We start from the raw sequence: 23,892 nt of genomic DNA on the forward strand, positions 1-23,892 counted from the left end.
ACTGCTCTGTGGAACGCCAGCCTTTATCGCGTAAATGTTAGAAATGTTATCTTGAATTTTTACTATAAATGTTCTGTTTTCTAAATATGATTTAATTAAATGGTGGTAAATGATGAGAAAATTGAGTTTAATCTTATATAGCAAATCTTTATGCCTTATCAGAAGCTTTTTCTACATCTAGAAATATAGCCGCACGGTACTGTTTAAGTTGAAGAGCTTCAGCGATTTTATTTGTAAGTCTGTGAACTTGTTCAGTTGTGGCATGTTTTTTTTTTGAAAACCAAATTGGTGTGGTGATACACAATTTTTTTCTGTGATATACATTTCTGGTAGGAATTTTTATAATTATTATTCTCCATTTGTTTGGTAGCATGCCAACCTGTTTCTTGAATCGAAGTAATGAGATTGTCAACGGCAGTTTCCATTTCAAGGGGATTATTAAGCCTTACATCGCAAGATAGGTTTTCATTGATATACTGTTTGAAAAGGTTTCAGTCTGTAATATTGTTGCAAAATGTAAGCGTATTTGTTAAGTTTATAGGCTTGCCTATAATGATTTATAATGATCGGAATATGATCAGAACTATAAGCTTGATTTTATTTTATAAAATGATTGGTTTAAGCCTTTAATTATAGGAAAATCTATTAAATCAGATATTTTGTCAAGTGCAGTTGGCCAATACGTTGGCTCACCTGTTGTAAGGACATTGAGATGTAATTTTTGGCTAACTGGTTCAAGAATTTTTCCTCTTGGCGAGATTGTTCTAGAGCCTTATAAACCATGTTTAGCATTGTAATCATCGCCATCGAGAAATTTATTTCCTAGAGACTTAAAAAACTCAATATAGTATTCCATAGTTAATTTATGTTTAAGAGGGAAATAAACAGTAGAGAGTTTGAAAGGACCATTGGTAGTTTAAATGTTTACAATTGGTGCTTGCAAATTTACTTGGTTACAATTGTTATGAAAATGATGCTTGATATTATCTTTAATAATTACTGCAGAACCACCATGATATTTGCGAGACTGGTGTTTGGTATCATAAATTGTATAATGAGAAATTTTTATAAAGTGAGTTTCTGAGATGAGAGTTACATCTATTTCATTGGTTTGTAAGAATATTTTTAGTTCCTGAGTTCTACGGTGGAATCCATTGGCATTCCAGATTGCTATTTTTAATTCTTTAGCCATTTTTATTATTGTTGTTAGCTATCACTTTTGTTAATAGTTGTATCATAGCGTTAATTTGTTGTATTTGTTGTTGAAATAATTTATTTTGCTCAATGAGCATGTTTCTTATGAGTTCCAAACTTTTAGCTGATTGTATAAGTAATTGTTTAATTTCTGAGATTTCGTTGTAAGTATCGTTATTTTGGTTTGGGAAGAGAGATTTAGTTTCCGATGATAATGCATCGGCGTAACTCTAATTAGATGTATTGCATTGTTTATTCGAGTTATTATTGTTAAGGTCAGAATTGAGATTTTGCGGGGGGTTTATCAGATAGTTGTTATTGTTAAGATCAGAATTGAGGTTTTGCGTGGTGTTTATCGGATAGTTGTTTACATTTCTTTGTCTAAGGGGAGGATATAATTTCTGTTGAAGTTGTTTTCTTACAATGCATCCTTTATAACTAGCAGGATGATTACCCTGACAGTTGAAACACTTCGCATTTCCTAACTTTCCCTCCAGCGGGCAATTGTACATTAAATGTTTATCAGCACATTTAACACATGCTGGATTCCTATTACAATAATTTCTCGTGTGACCGTAGGCTTGACATCGCATACTCTGGGGAATGTCTCGTTTCTTTCTAGGCGGTTCAAAAGAGATATCTGTATTTAGAAGTCTCGTTTTATATATTTCCTTATTATTACTATTAGGTTCTAACTCGACAAAGAACAATGGTAGCTACTGTTTAGTATCGTACTTGACCATGTTGTTAATTCGTCAATGATTCTTTCAACCTTCGATTTGAGGTGTATTTCTCTTAAAATGTATTTTTTAAGTAATGATGTATTTTTAAGTAATTTAATATAATGTGATATGTGATAAAGTAATGAACTATATATAATGTTTCGTTAGTTGCGTGTGGTTGTGCTGACTATTTCCGAATGAGGGATGGTCATTGATGTTGATAAATCTTGAACGTCTTGATGATTTTAATATGAAATATATATGTATACCGACTTAGTTTATGCCGGATACCTCCGATTGAGACATGGTTAGTGATATTATTAAGACTCGGTTGTCTTGTTGCTAATGGATATGAATCGACTTAGATTATTTTAAATGTCTGCGAGTAAAGTTTGGCCGATGATATTAGTAAGATTCGGTTATCTTATTGTTGAGTACGATCTATTTAAATCGATTGCTTGATGATTTCTCTCGAACTCTCCGCGAAAGCAATATTGAATTAAAAAAGAGAATGGGAAAGAGAGGAATTTAAAGAAAAAAGAAAAGAAAGAAATTTAAGAAAAAAGTGCATGGAAAGGGAAAGTAAGATGCTTATTGGTTGTGGACATGTTGAGATATTTCGTTCGAAATGTTTAAATAATTTCATGTATAATGCTTTGTCCTGTTGATCCTATGGACTCATCAGTGTTGCATTGATATTTGAAGAGTAGGCGGCAGACAAACTCATGGCTACTTTTATTGTTTATTGTTCAGCTCGACACATTATTGAAGATTATATATTTGACTAAAAGTGGATAAGCTCGATCAAAGCTGGCGATGTGTTTTTTATTAGCGAGTATCTCAAGAGTAGAAATATTATCAATAATGATATATGGCCTTTAGGAGAAATTATTGTGAACTGTTGAAAGTGTGCGTCAACATATACACAATATTGAATATTTGAATGTTTGAATTTGAATATTGAATATTTAATATATTTTTTATTTAATGTTTTTTAAAAAACCATTAAATATTTTATTTATAGTGAAAGCAAAAATACAGTACTTCTTGGAAACACTTCAGTTTTATTGCAGTTTCACAAGCGTGACCATACAGAGAAATAATGACAAATAACTTTATATAGCAACACTTAATTTAATAATAAATAAGAATAAAATACAAAAATTTGATATAATATACTGTATAACTATAGAAAGAAAACTTGAACGTCTTAACCGCATGAGGAAAGCGTCGAGAGTGTTAATGAAGAAGAAAGAAACAGATAACGAACAAAGCTAGATAAAGAATATGTATCACACCCCAGAATCTGAAATCATATATTATATTGACAAATCTATATTCTAGTTTTACGACCTGGCTGACCTTTCTTTTATCTTTTCTTTTTTTTAATTTACTAGATTTAACACTTCCCTTAAATTTAAAAAATATTAATTGAATTTTCTTTAGATTTTTAGATAATATTAAAATATCTGATATATAATTAATAATAAATCCTTCCCCGTGTCACGATAATAAACGCAAGGATCGAAGCCTGATGAATTCAAACCCATAGATTTTAATTCTTTATTTAATCTCGCATGCACTGCCAATCTGTTTTAATGCGTATATTGCCTTCTTTAATTTACACATTTTATTTTCGGACTGAACTTGTTTTAGTATTTTCATAGTCGTATTTTTAATAGAACTGTTATCTTTTTCTAATTTGATAATTTCCTTTTAGTACGTTCCATGTTTTCTGATAGCTCCACATAGATTTCTTCGTCAAGTGGTCTGTTTAAATAGGCGGTGGTTATATCCATTTGATTAATGTTCATCTCGTAACGAACAATCGAGTTTAAGGTCAAATGAATTGAACTTAGATGCGCTACGTCGTCTTCGACCTCTTTTTTTGTCTTCTACAATGATTTTTATCTTCACTTTTTAAAATTTTATCTACTTTTCTTCAATATTGTCTCCATTAATCTGTATTAACCAGAGCTTTATTTATGAACCCTATCTTCAGAGAATTATCCTTATTTGTAAAAATTTTGTTTGTTTGTTTGGTAATATATCCGTTCAACCCGTAAATATCACGATTGATAATTTTATTCATACTGATATTTAAAAGATGATATCCTTTATAATTCTCATCGAAATCTGGAAATTTGTATTATTTAGCTTTGTTGTCCAATTATCCCTGAGATCAGAATCCATACTGTACCTTTTCTTTTTAAGGGTTATAGATGTAACCTCAGTAGTTAGTCTATTTTGTAAGTTACCATGCATAGCCTCATCCCAATACTTCTCAAGTCCTGCATCTATTAAAATATATTTCGCGATTTTTACTAAAAACATTCTATTTTTTCTTTCTACAATTCTATTCTGTTCTGGAGTGTAACTTATTGTATATTGATTTTTGATACCTTCTTTCCTAAAAATATCCTTTAATTCTTTATTTACATATTCTTCACCCCTGTCCGATCTAAATACCTTAGGAATCTTATTGAACTTTATTTTTACTTTTTGTATAAAATATTTAATCTTATTCGTTACTTTTAATTTTTAACCTACCAAAAATACTGTTCTGTGCTTACTATAATCGTTAATGTATACATATTTATCGATAATGCAAAATCATTTTCGATTATATAAAAATAAAATCTGTTTTGAAAATTTTGTTAAAACATCAAGAAAAAAGAATTTTCTTTATTTTCTTTATTTTTATCAATTTTTTTTTTTTTTTAAGATTTTTTTGCACCTTGTTAGCTTCTTTGTATTTTTTGTTTCTTTTCTTTCTTAATGGTACCCATTCTTACTAATGATTTTAGAATCTACAGAATTACGTTCATAGAGGAATAGGAACGATAAAATAAAGTTCTTTTATAAAATAAAATTTATAAAAAAATAGAAAATACAATTGAACGATCAAATAATTTTCATTAAATTTCGAAACAAGGACAAAAGGAAGGTCTTTGGTCTTCTTTTTTTTTTTTCTTTCGTGTTAAAATAGGTGGTGCTTATATAATGTATCATACATTTTTTATAGATTAATATTGAATACTTTTTATTGTTGCAATGATGTAACACAAATATTGGCCTTTATTTTCGCACGAGATGTGAGCATGAACTTCGATGATTCTAATAGATCTGCCATTCCATTGAATGATTCTACTAAACGGATTGAGATGATTTAATACGTATATACAATGTAACGGACATCAGGGCCATGAACGTACTATGCTTTTCGTGTCTTTATGTGTATGTATTAACGTGTGTATGCTACAGAACAAGACTTAAACGTAAGGTTTAAAAAGACAATTAGAAAATTTTTAGTGTATCGATACTTATATACTATACTAACATATAACAATACTAATATTATTTCCTAATACAATGATAAGTTCACTTTTGAAATTTTACTTTATATTCGTAAAATTCTAATTATATTATTTCATAAAAGAACTTTTGCTGTTAAATTTTTTGAAATTGTATTAAGTATGAACATTATAATTATTAGCGGTTTGGAAATTTGTTGTCCATTTGTATTATTAATAAATATTTAATATGAGTATCATTAATAGTTAAATAAATATATGTGGCACGTACATTTTTCTCTGTCTGCAATATCTAGAGAAAGAAAACAGAAAATATTTTCAATGAAATTATCTAGTATCCCTTTTAAAAATGTTATACATTTTTCTTATTTCTCAATAAGAGTATTTGTCATTGATATCATTATTAATTCAATATATGTACATTTCTCTTTAGTAAGTGTATGTTTATTCACATTTACAAAAAAAAAGAAGAGAAGATAATACTTAAAATGTCACTATTTATCCTTTTTTCAAAAATTATTTTACATTCTTTTTATCAACTTGCACGTAAAATTAATTCAAGTATTGATTAAATAAACATATATTCTCTCCTACCTCATTCTAACTGCTAATAACAGAATACTTTCTTAGTGCAAGATATGTAAGTAGAGATGGAAAAATATCTCAATCCTCATGCATGCATGTAGTGAGTGAATGACAGTGCCGTTCGGTTATGATAATGATATAAATGTATCGTTACCATGCATCGGGCGGCAGATGCGCATGTTCTGTGTCGGTCGAGGGGGGATCCTCGAAAGAAGTCTACTGTTGCTACTATGCAAGGTGAATGGGTCCTATTGTTTTTCTGGGAATTGGTTGCTAGTTATAGTAGTCCTTTTCGTACGAATATAAAAGGGAACTGTACGTGGACCCATAGATTAGAGATAAAAGTAGTTCGATAAACCCTATCAGAGAACACTCCACATATAATATTGTAAGGTTGCAATCCTCACAAGAGTTTGTCTGAGTGACTGGGAGTTTCAGTAAGTATACCGACTAATTTTGTAGGATATTTCTCTGAAGATTTCTCATACGTCAGAAAAAATATATACATATATATTCACATTTGCGTACAAAAAAGAAATCTTATATATACATACACACACACACACACACACACACAGAATGATAAACTAGTGTTAATGATCGTATATGAATTAAAAATAACAGTTACAAAACGTAACTTGAGAGAAGATTGTTTAGTCATTGGAAAATGGGTGGCAGAAAGAAGACGATGGATAGAATAAAAGAGGATGAAAGTAAATCGTTAGCAGGTGGCAAAAAAACTTTCAATCCAAACAAACTTATCTTTGTTTACCTTTATTTCTTTATCTACTAATACTTTCAATACTCAACTTCTATTTTACGTTTGTTCTTCGTGTTTTATTTTTATATAATTTATTTTTATATAATTTTAATTATAAACTTGAAAAGAAAAAAAAAAGAACGGTAGTTATATCGTTTTTTCATTCACATACACGATATATATACATACATACACATTATTTCTAAATATATAAATAACATATATCTTATACGGCTTCATTGCATTTTTTACAAATTATTTTGTTCTTAAATACGTTTGCCGCACACATTTTTCTTGCATCTCGAATATATTTTACATTCGTAGTTTTTGTAAATTTTAAAATATCTTACTTGACAAGTTTTTCTTACGTATAAATCTGAAATTATATTTGTCGATGGCTTTGCTACATTTTTTTTCCGTGATTCTTAATATACAGCGCCAAGTTCTATAGCTAACTGAAATAACAATTCCTGCCTTGAAATTTCTTCCCTCGTTGTTTCTTTATACATAATCCAGGCATTTATTTCAACTAGGTTAACTAGGTAGAATATTGAAAACTCTTGGAGTGGCCATTTACAAGGTTTCAATTTTACACTGTATTTCCTTCGTACCTCATGTCTACATCAAATTTTGTACTATTATAAAATCTAATCATTTTCGGTATACGTTTATCACTTTTTTCTATTTTTATTGAGTTATGCATGGAACTTAGTAGAAACTATTTTTGTTTGGTTTGCTTTTATATACTGTAAGAGAAATATGGTTTGATTTATACATTTTGCTTGAAAAGCGTATCATATTGTCTTTCCGTTGTTTGACAAATTTAGCGTAGTTTTGTGGTCAGCGAAACATCCGTAAAAAAATATCTATTTTTACGTTCCTTCCACACTTTGAATGGGTCCATTAGCTTAAGAACAATGAATTCTCCAAGTGGAATTAAATATTCTCTTCTTTCATTCGTTTCTAAGTAGGGAAATCATTTATTATATACTTACTATTGACATTAGAAGTTAAGCAGAATTGTATTCCAAACTTACTTGATTTTTTTGATATGTATTGTGTAAATATACACCTAGTGTTAGACTAGCGTAAATCTATACTAATCTTAGATGAAAATAACTGCTCATCAACAGTGATATATACATCTGGTTTATAACAATTTTGGTTATTCTTAATAAATCTCCTATATTTCAGATATCATAGCAAATTTATTGGTTTGTAGTATGAAATTCTTCTAATATTGCCTGAACTTATCTCAAGAAAACGAATCGTTTATGTTCGAACGGCAGTAAGCACATTCTCATGTTCTGATTCACACGCATTATTGTTATATCAATGCCAGTATCTATTAAAGCGAACATCGTATATCCATCGATAATTACAAGTTTAAAAGATTTTCCACTTGTTACTTTATTGATGATATACTTGTTTTATTTTTCCTTTCACTGTTTCGGACATTAATTCGCATGGTTAAAACACTTAACGCATTTTTCTTCGGTTGGACATTCTATCATCAAATGATTCCACAATCGACAATTGAAGCAATACTTCTCATCCACCGATGGCTCCTTATTGTCTCGTCTTACCACCTATTTTCAGAAATCTCTCTTTATCTCCAGTTTCCTCGAATTTCCTTTCTTCTGCGCATTCTCCTATGTCGACGTATTACTTCGCATATATTTTTGCCAAATTTCTCAAAGGCTTGCAAAAGCTCAGGTCAGTATTAGCTTGGTTCCTCGGTGTACTGTATCGATTCCCTTTATGAAAATCTTGTAAAATGCTCTGAATCTTTGATTGGCACTCGATTGATTGTCCAAAATTACTTTAGTGTACATGTTTTCATGAAAACGTTTGTGCTTTCTATAAATTCACTCCTTGAACTATCGGTGCAAACTAATCTTGCTAAAATGAAAGAGAAATATTTTCCTCATATCAACATGACCAATATCAATATAATAATTGTCCCAAATAATTCTTTTGTAGCGTTGATTCATGTGAAATAGTTCGATTTATATATTTCGATATAAAATTCCTTTATACATTGTTATTTAAAACACATCACCACATATTAACAGCTACTATTGCTCGTGTTATGTCTGTATAAAATTCATTTTTTTTATAACTAGTTAGTTGATGCTCTAAGATTTCTTCTGCACATGTATTAGTTGTTTTTTTCAGTATACATTTTGTGTGTAAAAATATTATATTAGCGTGTTGCTAATACTTTCAAATGTAAATATGCAAAACATTATTCAAAAGATGCAAAATAAAAAATAAATAGAATTTTCTAATTACAAAAAAAATTTCCATCTCGGTTCCGTCGCTTTATCTATTTCCTATAAAATTATACATAAACAACCAGGGTTTAGTTATATGCCATCGTCTTCTGATGTTTGATGTCTTTCTTTTTGAATAATGATTTAAGTGACGCATTCACGAATTCTCTACTATTATCTGAGCTTATATTTTTTATCTACTTCCCTAATTGATTGTACAGGTCTAAAAAAGTTATTGTTTCTATAATTAAACATAAACAATTCAAACCTCTCTCACGCTAATAAATATAAATACTATCGGTTTCATGTATTATATAATAAATATCGGTTTCATGTGGATAAATATTGTTAGTAAAATGTGAATTCACGTTTATTATATGAATCACACTTAATTATACTAATAAAATGTAAGTCTCTAACATGTATATTGTTTTGATAGTAGCATGTGTCTTGCAGTGATTTATATAGGTACGAATTTGTTTCACGATTAATACGTAGAAAATAATAAATATAGTTGACAGATATAAGAACTAGTATATGAATTTGCGATAAAAAATAAAATTTTGCTAAATGTTTTCTTAAAAATAATTAATATATTATATTATTTTAATACAAATAATATGAAGTGAACTCTTATAGAGGAAACTATAACAAAATAGCGTTGAGAGAAAAATTTCGTACATAACGTGGAAACGAACCTGTACTTTGATCTTTATTAAAAATAATATATAATATATGTTCACTTATTATTAATTTTGAGAAAATAATCGACAAGCATATGTATCTATTATCAATATCTATTATCAAACAAAATTATACTGCTAATATGTCCTATCTAGCACAGATCACTACAAAATTCAAGACAGTCATCAGTAGAGGAAATAAATATAAGATTAAATAGAAACATCTTACTAAATTATCAAATAAGGAAAAATGAATAAATTAATTCATTATTTTCGTTTACAACGATACAATAAAAAAAAAAAACGACCGAAATCATTTTAGCTTCAAACCTGCGATTCCTGATTTACGAATTTTATATACACACACATTTATTTTCTATAAAGATTATATATATATTATTATTATATTATTATATATACAATTTTTATTTGAAAACTTAGAATAGTATAAAAATTTGTGTAACAATAAAGTTGTACAAATAATCGCACAGAAATAATAATCATACAATACTATATAACTCCTGCCTAGTAGGTTTAATCTAGGTTTTTGGCCTGATAAGAAAAATATATTTTTCTTATATGTCAGTCTTTGTTGCATCTCGATATTTGGTGCATATTGCGCAACTTATAATAATATATAATTTCTTATTATTATGATATATATAATAATAATAATATTATATTAATATATATTTCTAATTACAATAATCTTAGAGAGAAAACCAATGATCAAAAGTTTCTTTTATAATTTCCTGTATCTGTGTTAATGTATAGTATTATTTATTGAATAACTCTAGGGCTTGATATGGCAATTTATATTTTGTTTTAAAAGGTTAATTACACCTTCTAATATTAGTTATGTCCTTGATAAAAATGTTGTATTCAAGTTATGATTTATAAAAAGATATAGCTAATTGTTTAACATAGTCATTAAAGTAGCGTAGATCCGATTCTGAGTGTAGTTTTGTGATTCTAGTCAATATTCTTTCATAGTATTAGTTTGAAACATTTGTTCTGATATTTTTGTCAGATCTTAAAATGTCTGCTGCAATAAACTGATGCTGCATAGATAAATATTTGTCTCATCATTTTATCTAGTAACATTTTGTTTCGGATTGATAATTTTGAATCTTTTGCTATTAGAAGATATATCTTATTTTTTATTGTATTTGCTTTTTTAATAGTTTGATTAATGTGTGTTTTATAAGTAAGTTTAGAATCAAAATGCACTCTTAAATATTTTACAGATTCGTTATATGCATAGATCTTAACAAATTGAAATATTTTAGCGTCATGAAAATTATTTTTGAAATTTTGTATTTTAGTCTTCGTTGCATTAAGTTTGATTTTCCAACAATCATAATATGTTAATAATAAATCACTACTTGTTTGTACTTCCTTAGCAATAACAGTTGCATGGAACATGCATAAATGGCATGGAATGTGCATAAATGGCAGTATCATTAACAAAGAATGCAATTTTAGATATAGGAAAGATACTTATATCTTTGATGTGTGTGTGTGTGTGTGTGCGCGCGCGCCACATACACACATACACACACACACACACACACACATATATTTATATATTAAATAACTTTGGGCTTATTACAGAATCTTTTGGGATACATGCTTTTATTTTCCGTTTGCTTGATTTACCTCTATTAACTATTACTTTTAAATATTTATTATTTAAATATGAGTAAATTAATATCACTTGGACATGGATATTTATAGTTAATCATTTTATATATTAATCCATCAATCCATACCTTGTCAAAAGTTTTTTCGATGTCCAAAAATAGAAGAACAGTTTTATTTCTTTTGTTAAAAATTGTGTTAATATTGTTGACTATTCTTGTTGTCTGTTGGATTGTGTTATGCTTCTCTATAAAATCAAATTCGTGATCTACAATGATCTCTGAACTTGTGTCATGTCTATTGAGTCTTTTTAGGATAACTTTTTCCATTAATTTACTTATAATTGGAATTAGATTTATTGGTCTGTAACTTCTTAGATCTATCGACTTTTTCCCTAGTTTATGTATAGCACTATTTTTCAGTTTTATTAAATCAATGATGTTACTGGATAGTTTGTCTCTAATTTCCCTTTGTGATTTACCTGTATGGTTTGTACAATAACATTTTATATCATATTCATGAAGCTTTATACTCTTTTTCCTAGTTCATTTATCGTATTTATTTCTGATGTGATATTTATTTTTTCATTCAATATTCTTCTGTAGGTCTTCTAGTCTGCAGTAGCATAATCATTCATTTGTCGTGTCATATTATTTCTAGTTATGGCGCCTGTTGTGAAGAATACTGGATAATGATACGAGTTTAATTCTTGTAATACCGTTAGATCTGGTAATGATGTAACATTTTTGGCAAATCCTATGTCTATGATGGTAGGAATCATTTTGTTTATTGGGTAATGAGTTGGTTTATTTGGAAATATTATACTAGTTATTTTTAATAGAATATTTGTAAAGTGTGTGACATCTCGTATTGTTTCTGTGACAATTCCAGATTGTATGCCGAGTATTAAAATCCCCTACTAATAAGATTTTATTCTCTGCATTGAATAGTTTGTTTAGATTCTTATAAGTAAAATTATTCGCTGGGCTATTATACACTGCTACTATATTAATCCTATTAACTAATAACAATAACTAACTTATACAAATATGTTTGAGATATTATATATCTTTATCTAAGTCTACTTTCTTAACTGGTATATCATATTTGATTAGTGTTGCTATACCGTCAGTATTATCTTTATCTTTTCTAATAATCACATAGTTCTTAATTTTTAATTTTACTTTCTGATTAAGTCTTGTCTCATTAATTAACATTATATCTATATTTAAACTATCTAGGAACTCTATTTTATATCTAAGTCCATTTGCATTCCAAGTATATATGTTTATCATTTGCATATTGAGTCCAATCTGTTAGTAATTTCTAATATAACATTGAATTGCTAGGATTTGTTTTTACATAAAACTAAATTATTTTTTAAGACTGTAATTTCTACTAGCATTGCACTGATATCACAAATTTGTTTAATTTTTCTTATTTCATTAGTTATCTCCAGTAATTCCGATACATTACACTTTTCTGTTGTTGAGTATTAGTTAATAACTTTTTTATCATTTTCTAGTTTGTTCAGTTTTATTATCCACGTCAGAATTGTTAAATGAAATTGACATGAAATCCTTATGATCCTTCAAATTGAATTATATTATTCTTTCTCGAGTTGCTGCTGCTCTCATCTGTGGTCGTGTCAAGGTTCTATATCTGCTTGATAATCTTTTGACTCTTTGTATACACTCGATTTTATATACTCGCATATTGTTATGTTGACTGGTGATAGTTTGCATATTATAATGGAGTATCTTTTGATTTGGTACAATTTCTTATAAGATGATTTCCAGCATATTTCAAACCAGCTGGATCAGCAGGACAATTTGTTGTCGTGTGCCTCCTCCTGATATCTGTGACATTGAGAGATCCTTTTCTTGGTAATATAATTTTTCAAAGAGACTTTGGTATGGTATAGGTATCTCACTTTATCTCTGAGTTGATTAAGTTGAATTTCTATTGACATTGTGACCATAAATGGGACTTTCACTGTATTCTTCATGGATTTGATATCTTATTGAATTTGAACCCTTGTTTCTTCAGCTCCTTGATTATGAGATTTATTTTTGTTTCCTTGTGAAGGCCTTTGATTACAAAAGTCATCTGCTTTTGTGATTTTTCAATGTAGGTGTGAAAACTTACATCTGTGTCTTGAAAATATTTCTTCAATGTATTGAAGTCCCTTTGTGTTGTGAAGATTTCTGTTTCTCTCAAGGGATATTTTATATAGAACTTATCCTGTGTTAGTGAAATTAGCATATTTAACAGTTTTCTGTAGCTTTCTATATGCAACATCAATGAGATAATCTCTTTGTGACTGTTACTGATTTTTTGTTGAATGTCTTTGTTTTATCATTTTCCTCGTGGATCAGTTTTAGTCTCCGTTTCCATTTTTGATTCGTTTTCATCTGATAATACATTAAATTTATTTGAAAGAATTATCCCCTTTCCATTTCCTTGACATTTCATTCTCAGGAATTTGCTTTTTGTAATTATTTCTTTACTTCTTTTTCTCTTTAGTATAATGATAATAGAGTTGAAGTTCTGTTTTCCATTGTTCGCCTTGCATAGGAGTTTGACTTTTGACTCTGAGATCAGAATTAACCTCTGTATCTATTTCTATTGTTTTTTCAACTCTAATATGAAATATATTATTACTTATATACTATATATACTTATATATACTTATATATACTTATATACTTATTACTATATATACATTACCACTGATTTAGTATATTGATACTATCTATCTAAGTAAAAATGCTATGTAGCTTTTTCTTATTCATGAAATACTCTAGCAATATCATACGACGTACGATGTACAGACGACAACCGTCAGATCAATAGGAATTACGAATCTAGATGCTTGCCAATGTTTTACACATTGTTTATAAAATCTCTACGTTTCTAGTCTATAAAATTTAAAAGGAACTACAAATTTTTTCAAAATTCAATAATATTTTAGGAACTTAGATCCATTAAGCCTTTTCTTCGACATATATTTCCTTATTTTTACTATAAAATTATCTGTTCAAAGCTTATTAAAGTGACCGAGTAATTTTTCATGCAAGTAACATAAAACGAATTTGTATTTGAAATGGTTTAAAAAATCCGAGCATCAGCTATTTACGCACACAAGCAGGTAATCTCTACTTCACGGAAACAAAATATACACTATTCAAATGTGAACATGAAAATCAGTAGTAGTAGTTTCTCTTTTACCGCAAATTTCGAGAAAAACCACAGTACGAAATTTTTTTTTTTCCTGAAAAATGTCGAATCAATAAGAAAAGAAGTCTTGATTAACTTTAATGATTAAGATCTTATTTTAAGACGAAGATTTAATCCAGGAACCTGATTCTTCAAAGTTTTGAAAAAGCTTTTATTTGTGCATAAACTATTCTTGAAAAAATACCATCTTTTGGTAACGATTTTTTTATAGTTTTTTCAAAAAATAGTTTTTTCAAAAATTCAAAAAATAGAAATTCTAGATTAAATTTTTATTTCTAAAATGAGACCTTCATAAAAATTGAAAGAATTACGTCTGTTCTCATTGATGGCGTAAACCATTATAAAACCAGAGGTAATGAATAGCCTTAATCGTTTTTTTTTTTATATATTTTCCATTAGTAAAAGATTTTCCGTTTTGGCAATTATATTTAAGACGATAAAACTAACAACGACTAAGGATATAAATATTTCTATTTTTAATTATCTGGATTTATTAGGAGTAAAATTCAAGCTATTTCCATTAAAACCTAAATTCAAATTGACTGATCTTTAAAAAAAATACGTAATGATAGAATGTTTTTATATTTATTGATTTATTACTTTCTTACAAAAGAAATTCCATGTTATGTAGTATATTTTTGGTATTATTAACTCATTTGAGTCCATGATCCTTTAATGATAGTTGGCACATTTTATTAATGTGTATAATAAACTTATACATCAATAACGACAATAAATATAATAAAGAATATATGCTTTAGTAACAAAAATATTAAAATAAATTTCCATTTTGAAGTTATTTTTATAATATAAAGTAAATTATTAGGTATAAAAAATTATGATTTGTCATTTCTTACAAATGTAATTTTTCTTCTAAATGTATTTTCTGCATATGTATTTTTTACAGCTATTACAAATGGTGGTAGTCTTATTATTATTACAATATCTGACACCATTTGTGTAAATAAAGTGAGTTCTTTGAAGTGACATTCTCGTGATTCCATCTCTGGTTTTATATTTTCAATGACATTTTCAGTGACAAGTTCATCTACTAGTTGAAACATAAAATTTTTTCTGGATATCTTTTCAGTTGTTGTTTCCTTATATAAGATCCAAACATTTAAAATAACTAATTTTAAAATATTGAAAAATATTTAAAATGACTATCTTCTTGATCCTGATTTGACTCTATATTTTTTGCCATTTGATCTGTAATGTCGACGCCAAATTTAGTCTCATTATAAGATTCAACCATTTCATGTAAACCCTTGTTACTTTTTTCAATTCCGACGGATTTATATTTCTAACTCAATACAAAAATTTGCTTCTTCGGCTTATTTTTGTAAATTGTAAGAATAATTCCATTTGATCTATAAAATAATGATGAAAAACAAATCATAATATTCTTCTTTGTTTTACAAATTTTTGGTAGTTCCCTTTTGTTTCCGTATATAGTACCAACCAATGTGGTTCTCTTTGATAGTAATTTAAATGCCAGCGGTAAGCTTATAAAAATGTTGTCATTTGTTATAGTTTCTCCTTTCGTAGTATATGATTCAATAAGTTTGAGTAGACAAATTCACTTAGAAATTGTGATATTACTTTTCTGTAAATAATGAAACTTATTTACAATATATTTAGTTTGAATATCAGATATCAGTTAAAATTTAATACTAAATTTGTCGGCTTTATTTGTCAGACTACTTTAAATAAATCTATCTCATACCGTTGATATGAAAGCAAATTTGTCACTTTGTAAATGCTGACTTCCATCACTTTTTTAATCAAAGTGAATAAATTTCAATATTTCGGTAAAATCATTTCTACTCATGGTGTTGGAAAAGAAGTTCAGTTTCTATTTTCTGTTCCATAAATATAAAAGTTTTTAATTTTTTATCTCAAAAAGCTTCGAATTCCTTGTAAAATATTATATGTTCAAGCATATAGGTATCAATTAATAAAAAAAAATACACTACTTTACCTTTCATAATCTTTTTTTTTTGGCATATTCTTTTTCATAATTTTTTTTTGGACCGGATATGTTTGAAAATATTATGAAGTGATAATATTCTAATGATAGACCCTTTTCATATTTTTTCCCAATTGGTTCCATCTGCGGCAATTTCATTTTGATGGTCTTGTAGAATATTTTCATTTTCATTCTCAGAACTTGAAAGCATCCAAGTACGTTTTCTTTTACGTAAATTCAAAATATTTTCAAATTCACTTTCTGAGTACTCCTGAACATTTTCTTTGTTTATAACCTTATTATTACTATTCTCACTATCAAAAAGTTCAATTTCATTCTCTTTTGGTTTACTTTCATAGTCATAGAATACATCATCCTCGATATTAGAGCATTCCATTAGTATATCGTTCAGTTTTTGCAATAATTTAGAGATTTTCAATTGTTTTGACATTATCAGGACTTATGAAATATTATAGTATAAAACAAAAGGGTAGGCCATATTCCAACGGCTATTGTATACAAACTAATCGTGTGTAACAGCTCAACTGCTCTTTTTTACGTATGGTGTCGCATATAATATGACGTGCGCGCGATAAAATTTCATAACAAAAACTTTAATTTACATTCTACTTCTCTAAATCTAAATGAACGAGTAAAGATATTTTTGAATGACTGCATTATTTTTGCATTAGCATCATGATCGATCCGGAATTTTTCTGATAATTGACACCATCATATTGAATAATACGTAGTAAAAATTCTAAAAACATATGAGAAGTTATATAAAATGAGGAAACTGGTTAACTCGTGTTCGTTTAATAGATTGTAGAACCTTTTTACATTTTGTAAATACCAATTGTTTGGCGTAATAATTTTTGATAGATGAATCTATATTTGCACTCTTCTGGGTTTACCCTCAAAAGATGATTGTTTTTAGGTGAACATGGGCGGTATAGCTACAAAAAACATTTTATTTTCTTGATTTAAATGTATCGGAGAGACCCATTTTCCCACGCACACCATTCATGCAATTGCATCATATTCATAGACGATAGAGATTTTCGGATAAATTATAAATGTTCCTGTCTATATCATTCATATCAGAATTCAAGATCATTTTAATCTATAGTAAAATTTCTATTGTACACGATTTTTTTTTAAGAAGATATTGGATATAAAAGTGCATACTTCCGTGTGTGCGTGTTTATTTACGTTTATTTGATATATAAAATGAACGTATTTGCTATGTAATTCCTACAAATAAATTTATTACAATTTTGGTATCTTACACTGTTTTATATCATTGGCGACAGAAAATATTTTCTTTTAGTAGTTGTTTCTTTCATTACTTTTTCTTTCTTTTTTATTTCTTTCTGTTTTTTAGAATAGGGATCACGATCCATAAAAAGGTCGAGTTTGAAAATTTTCAGGTCGTAGGGTTTAGAAAGAAATTCGTTGTATCGGTAAAAGCAAGTTTTATCGCCCTTCAATTTCCTCAGCTTTCACGCACTCGAACCACCATCTCGTCCTTGAAGGATGGAAGTTTCGACGAATCTGGAAACGCTGTCTTACACCCTGACGAGCACCAGATTAACCCCCTTTCTCTCTCTCTCTCTCTCTCTCTCTCTCTCTCTCTCTTTCTCTCTCTCTCTCTCTCTCTCTTTCTCTCTTTCTCTCTCTGCATATTCGTAGCTTCAACGTGACCATATTGAACCATTTTTTCACGTTGCATCTGGATACTTCCAAACGAAGAAGAGATTCGAGCAAGAGAGATAATAACGATTGGAAAGTACGAAAGTACTGGTTTTCTTTGTCAGTTCTCTCCTCTACCTTTTATAGGCTTTCGAACCGCATTAGAAATTATATAATAACGGTCTCTCAACGCTTTTCGAGAGTACGCAAGTGAAAGCAAAAGTTCTCCAGAGTTCCGATCTTTACTATCTTTATTATGCTTCTTACGACTTCGAGTCGAGTGGAAAGAATTATTCAAAAAAAAAAAAAAAGAGAGAGAAAAGAAGAAAAGAGAAAACAGGGGAAAGGAAAGGGAACAAGAAGGATAAGAAAAGCAAAAAAAGAACGAAGAAGAAAGATCGATAGACAAGATATTTTCAGAATAAAAACGAACACGGTCACTTAATCGTGAAATACTATGCATAATTTATATAGTATATACATAATCCTTGTGTATATTTTTATATGAAGTCAAAGCTAACAGGAGTAAAGCGTGCATTGTATTTCCGAGGCGGGTTGAATGCATGCATGCACCGCAAATGCATTGTTAACTAATTAAACGCATGACCCTCAACGAGATGGCGAAACGAAGACACAGAAAAAGAGAGAGAAAGACAGTGGAATGTCACTTTTCGAGAACAACAAAGACTTATTTCTTAAAAAGTCCGTATATGTTAGGCCTCCGTTTCTTCGCCAGTGATCATCAAAAGGGACGGCTTTTTTAATATCACTTAGTGCTTATCGGCATTAGGAAAAGGACAATAAAGGGTGAAGCGCGTCACGATATGTCAAGTTTTCCGATACCACCGTTTCAGGCACAGGGATGTTAATAAGATCCGATTGTCTTACTAGTGAATGCAAATACTTTGATGGGACTTTGATTTCTCTCAAACTATCCGCGAAGGCAATAACGAATTAAGAAAGGGAAATGAAAAGGGAGAGGTTTAAGTAAACTTTAAGTACTTGTCTGAAAAGGGCAAGTAATATCCTTATTGGTCGTGGACACGCCAGGATAGTTCGTTCGATATGCATAAACAATCCCATGTGTGGTCCTTTGTCCTGATGATAGTATGGACCAATGATTGTATCGTCTTGATATTTGAAAAATAAGCATTCCATCGCTCGTTTTATCTAGGAGTCTATTTTCACTGTATTTATTTATTGGTTCGACATATTATTGAAAACTACGTGCTTGACTAAAAATGCCTAAGTTTGGACAAAGATGGCAATATGTCTTCTTATCTAAGCGTTTTTTTAGCGAGTATCTAACAAGTTCTCAAGGGCAGATATTCTGAATACATGGCCCTTAGGAAGAGGAATGTTACTGAGAATTATAAAGGAACGCACATGTGCGTCAACACGTCCAATAATCCACTTATTAAACATGCTGTACCAGACGTTAGTATTGTATCGTATTTGATTATTTGTATCCCTTCTTAAATGAGGATTTTCAGCAGACTATGTGTGTTCCTTGTGACGATTAACATTCCATTGTTGATGACATTTGCTTCATTTATCCATAAAATCTGAAAAATAAAATTTGCATTTTGTTGCATTCATTTGCAATCCATTGCACAGCATTTCCTTTATCTTAAAAAGTACTGATAATAGTTCACACGTTAAATTTCATTCTCAGAATTCAATGTTTGTCGCATGGAAAATCAAAATAGACGAATTTCTGATACCTCAAAATACAATAAACAAAAGATTTTGAAGTACTGCTCGCCCTTGGGCACTGAAAAAATGGAATGCGCGAAAGAATATGTCTAAATGTGTAGAAACATTAAAATAATTGCATGTTTGAAATTAAAATAACATCTAAACTAACAACTTTCTGACATAACATTATGAACATGTTTTGTAGAGGGTGAAACACTACATCTATTAATGTATTCAAGATTAAGGTTTTATTTTTTTAAAAAGTGCTATTGCATCTTGCAACTGCACCGATGCTTAAAAATGTATAAAACGTTCATAGAATTAAGTAGCGTTTAATACCATTTAATTTTGTCATTTTTCTCAATCTCCAATCCTTCTAAAGATATAGCTTGGCCCAATTTCGTGGGATATCCTGTATAACGAAGAAAAAGGGGAAATGTCCAACGACGTGAATACTTTCTTTGTATTATAATATTTTGATTATTTTCGTTGCATTATAATATCAAATTCTTTCCGGTTTGTAATTATTTTTTGGCCCGAATATATTGTACGCGTAGTGGATACTAGACAGTAATACAATGCATTCAATTTGTCAAATTTGTTATTTACATTTTAAGTGTAAATAATAAATTTGATGAATATTATTGTCTTTTTCATGCTTGTATCAATGATTTTGGCTGTCTATTTTTTTGTACTATACCGATCAAAACAATATCATCGTTCAATAAATGTTTCACTAAGGATATTGCAATAAAAAAATTATCTGTTGTTATAAGATGAACAATGTGTCTTCGAAATTAAGTGAACTGTTTTACCACATGACTTCTTTGTTCTTTTTCACAATATTACCAGTTTTTCTCAGATAAATGTTGCAGGAATAGAATATGTTCACATTACACAATGTCATATTTTCCAGAATTGGGAAGGCATATAAACTTTAAATGAGGATTGTTTTCAAAATTTTACTAATTGTTTGTACTACGGTTCCTTTATTTGATATATTATAACAGTCTCTAATATATAATTTATTAATTTATCATTAACTTTTCTTTATTCCCTGGTTTAACTATTCTCCTGTCAAATCATAAAATCTGATAAACTTTAAAATTTCCTTGAATCTATTTCTGATCATAACAGCAGCATAAATTTATCTTGGTAAATATCTTATCAATATTCTATACCACAGAACGCATTAATTTTGACATACTCTATTAGTTTCCATTGTCCCGATTCGTTCGTAGCATAGAATATACTGGTTTTTTGATTCATATATTTGAAAATAATATCTATTATTTCTTTGTTAATATATAGATTATATGTAATATTTTATTGTTTCAATCCTTCACTTTTTTCTGTCAAAGTTTAGAATATTTTGGAGAATTTTGAAACGTTTCGGTGTATTACCAAATCGATGTGTTACAGAACATAGGCGTCCAAATACCATCTCATTTCTTGCACTATCTGTATTTTCATCATCAGATTCCTTTATAATAACATCTTTCTCAGAATCTCGTAATTTTAGATCAGCATTATTAAATAAGCTCCTACTTTCTTCATTTTGTATAAATTTTAAGTTGTGTTAAATGCTGCAGCTGATACCGACATTATAGAATTGAGGAATACAACAATAATATAAAAAACCAAAAAACAAGAAATGATGAAAAAAAGAATAGACGATTCGACAATCTAAATAATTTTTCATAAGAGAAACAAATGCGTCTTCTTCGTTAGTTTATTGAATACTGGCAACGAATTAGATAGTCTCAACATATGATAAAACAATAATAACACAAAGTACTGAATGCTCCCACGCGTTATCACTTATTGCTACTATATATAATCTGAGCCGCCTAATTTGATCACAGTTGGGTTAAAATGATCTGGTATTAATTGTACAAACGTTAAATAATTACGTTTCATTTATTAGTAGAAAAAGATGTCTTATAAAACAAGCATAACGGTAATAAATACATTTATTGCACTTATTATGAACATTTACTTTATGTAATTTTTATGTAGGCACTGCCAGATTAATTGTAGTTATCTTTTTAAGTAAAACATAGAAAAAGTTTTTTTAGTTATTGTATCCATTCTGTAATTTATAATTAGATATTAGAAAAAAGAACGAAACGTTTATCAGAATTTATGATAAACTTCATCAGAACTTCATTTTATTAAATCTCACAATAGCGTGTTTAAAAATAGAAGAGGATGAAGCAAAAAAAGTAATTTATAACTCAGACTACTCTATTTACTTTAACAATTGATATTTGTCATTTGTTGTCAACTATCTAACAACTGTTTTTAATGACTGTTATCGTTTACAAATCTAATTTATTTGTATAATAAAATGCATTCTTTAAAAAAAAAAAAATCGCATTAAAAGTGATGTTTTTTTCTGAGAATAGTTAATGCATAAAAATAAAGCTTTTTAAAAAATTTTAGAAAGCCATATCCTTGCTTATACTTTCATTTTTCAAATAAGATTATATCCATCATAATCGATCAAAAATTATCTCTGGACTCACTATTGACATAAACAGTGATTTTTACTATATTTTCGATATTTTTCAGAAAAAACCATCTTTCGTATAATGGTGCTAATTAAAATCTGAAGCAACAAAAATGTTCGTACGTTATATTCTCATCCTATAAACATTTTAAACATTTTTCCCCCATATACTCTGTTGAATAACGCATTATACATTTTCGACTGTAATTCTTATTGTCTTATTTTGTATTTAATGTTATATTAATTTTAAATGTTATTAATTAATAGACTTAACAACATCGAAAAAAACAAGTATAGAGCGCGTAAGAATGATCTATGAAAGACGTTGTGCCTAAAAATTCCCTCAACATACCTGAAAGAGTGCTTTATAAAGTTTGCGAGAATTTCAAGTGCGTAAAAAAACATTAAAAAATATATTTACATTAACACCAACAGTGTCAGCTACTTAATCATTGCTTGTCAGTAATATTGACAATGCAGTCAATGCATCTACAAGTAAGCTCAACTGAACCGAGCATACCTATGTAAATTTCAAGATCAATAGCAATACTCATTAAGAATTTCGGAAAAAATTTTCAGACAATTCATTCGGTTTTTCATGCAGAACATTGATCGACTGTGATTTGAAAATTATCTCAACAAAATTATTCAAAAACACATCACTAATTACTGACTGCAGAATTTCCGGAAATTAATTTGGATATTATGATGACATATAAATGTTGCATTTAATCTTCAAGTTGCGGAGATATCTACACTTTTTCAACATCCAATAGCTTTATATACTCATAAAAATAATCTCATTTTCCTGAATTAGATTTAATACTAGGTTAAATCACGCGTTTCCCTACGAGTATCATTTATGCAAATCTGACAACTGCGTCATGTCATAGGCAATACGAAATTCTCGGATAAATTGTAAATGTTTCTCTCTCAGTAAATTATATTATACATCAGATATCAAAAAATATCAATAGTGATTCAATGTTCATATCGAAAGAAAAAAAATTAGATCAAGCTATTTAACCGGTTAGTTACTAAACATAATATTAAGTAGCGTAATATCAAAATTGGTTACAATATTTAATGACGATTCTTCTTTACCGTTTTTACGATATTACAATTGATCAACCTTTCTTTGATAATACAGATGATATGGAAACACGAAAAAATGAACTAACTGAAGACATTCCTATCGAAAAAAGTCTTATTAGACAAAATAAACATTCTGAGGAATTTATGCTATTTATCTCGATATTTGATATTTTATATAGATTTATAAAGCTCTACAGTTTTCTTTAGTACGGTATATTTCAAAGCAATCCTCGATGCAATCCTAGTTTTCTTGTACGTGTTTCATAGTTATATCCGGACTCTCATCTTTAAACTTTTTTCAATTAGAATAAGTGAAATACTCCTTGTTTCGATCTCTTTGATTTAGTTGTAGAATATGCAATTTTCTGTTTTATTACACCTTTTTATCTGAAATTGATAGTCTACCACGCAAAGCTTGGAATCCGTTATTCAAATTACCCATCAATTGATCTATCAATTTTCAAACAAAATTTAGATGTCTTATTGTAACGCCTAAAAATATATAACTATC

The 23,892-nt window shown here is 28.7% G+C and overlaps 1 protein-coding gene and 1 long non-coding RNA gene across 3 annotated transcripts in view; one reads left to right on the forward strand and one right to left on the reverse strand.

The window, feature by feature from the left end:
- The window catches only part of LOC127067962 (uncharacterized), a 61,048-nt gene that overhangs the window by 10,858 nt on the left and 26,298 nt on the right, over positions 1 to 23,892 (forward strand). The gene's annotated exons all lie outside the window — the stretch shown is intronic.
- LOC127067966 (uncharacterized) lies at positions 15,854 to 16,648 on the reverse strand. Its single transcript, XR_007782808.1, has 3 exons — positions 16,397 to 16,648; positions 16,142 to 16,277; positions 15,854 to 16,021 (listed from the first exon to the last, which is right to left on the reverse strand). It is a non-coding gene; the product is annotated as an uncharacterized LOC127067966 (long non-coding RNA).

The sequence above is a fragment of the Vespula vulgaris genome, chromosome 12 (genome assembly GCF_905475345.1).
Source record: "Vespula vulgaris chromosome 12, iyVesVulg1.1, whole genome shotgun sequence".
Lineage (NCBI taxonomy): Eukaryota > Metazoa > Arthropoda > Insecta > Hymenoptera > Vespidae > Vespula > Vespula vulgaris.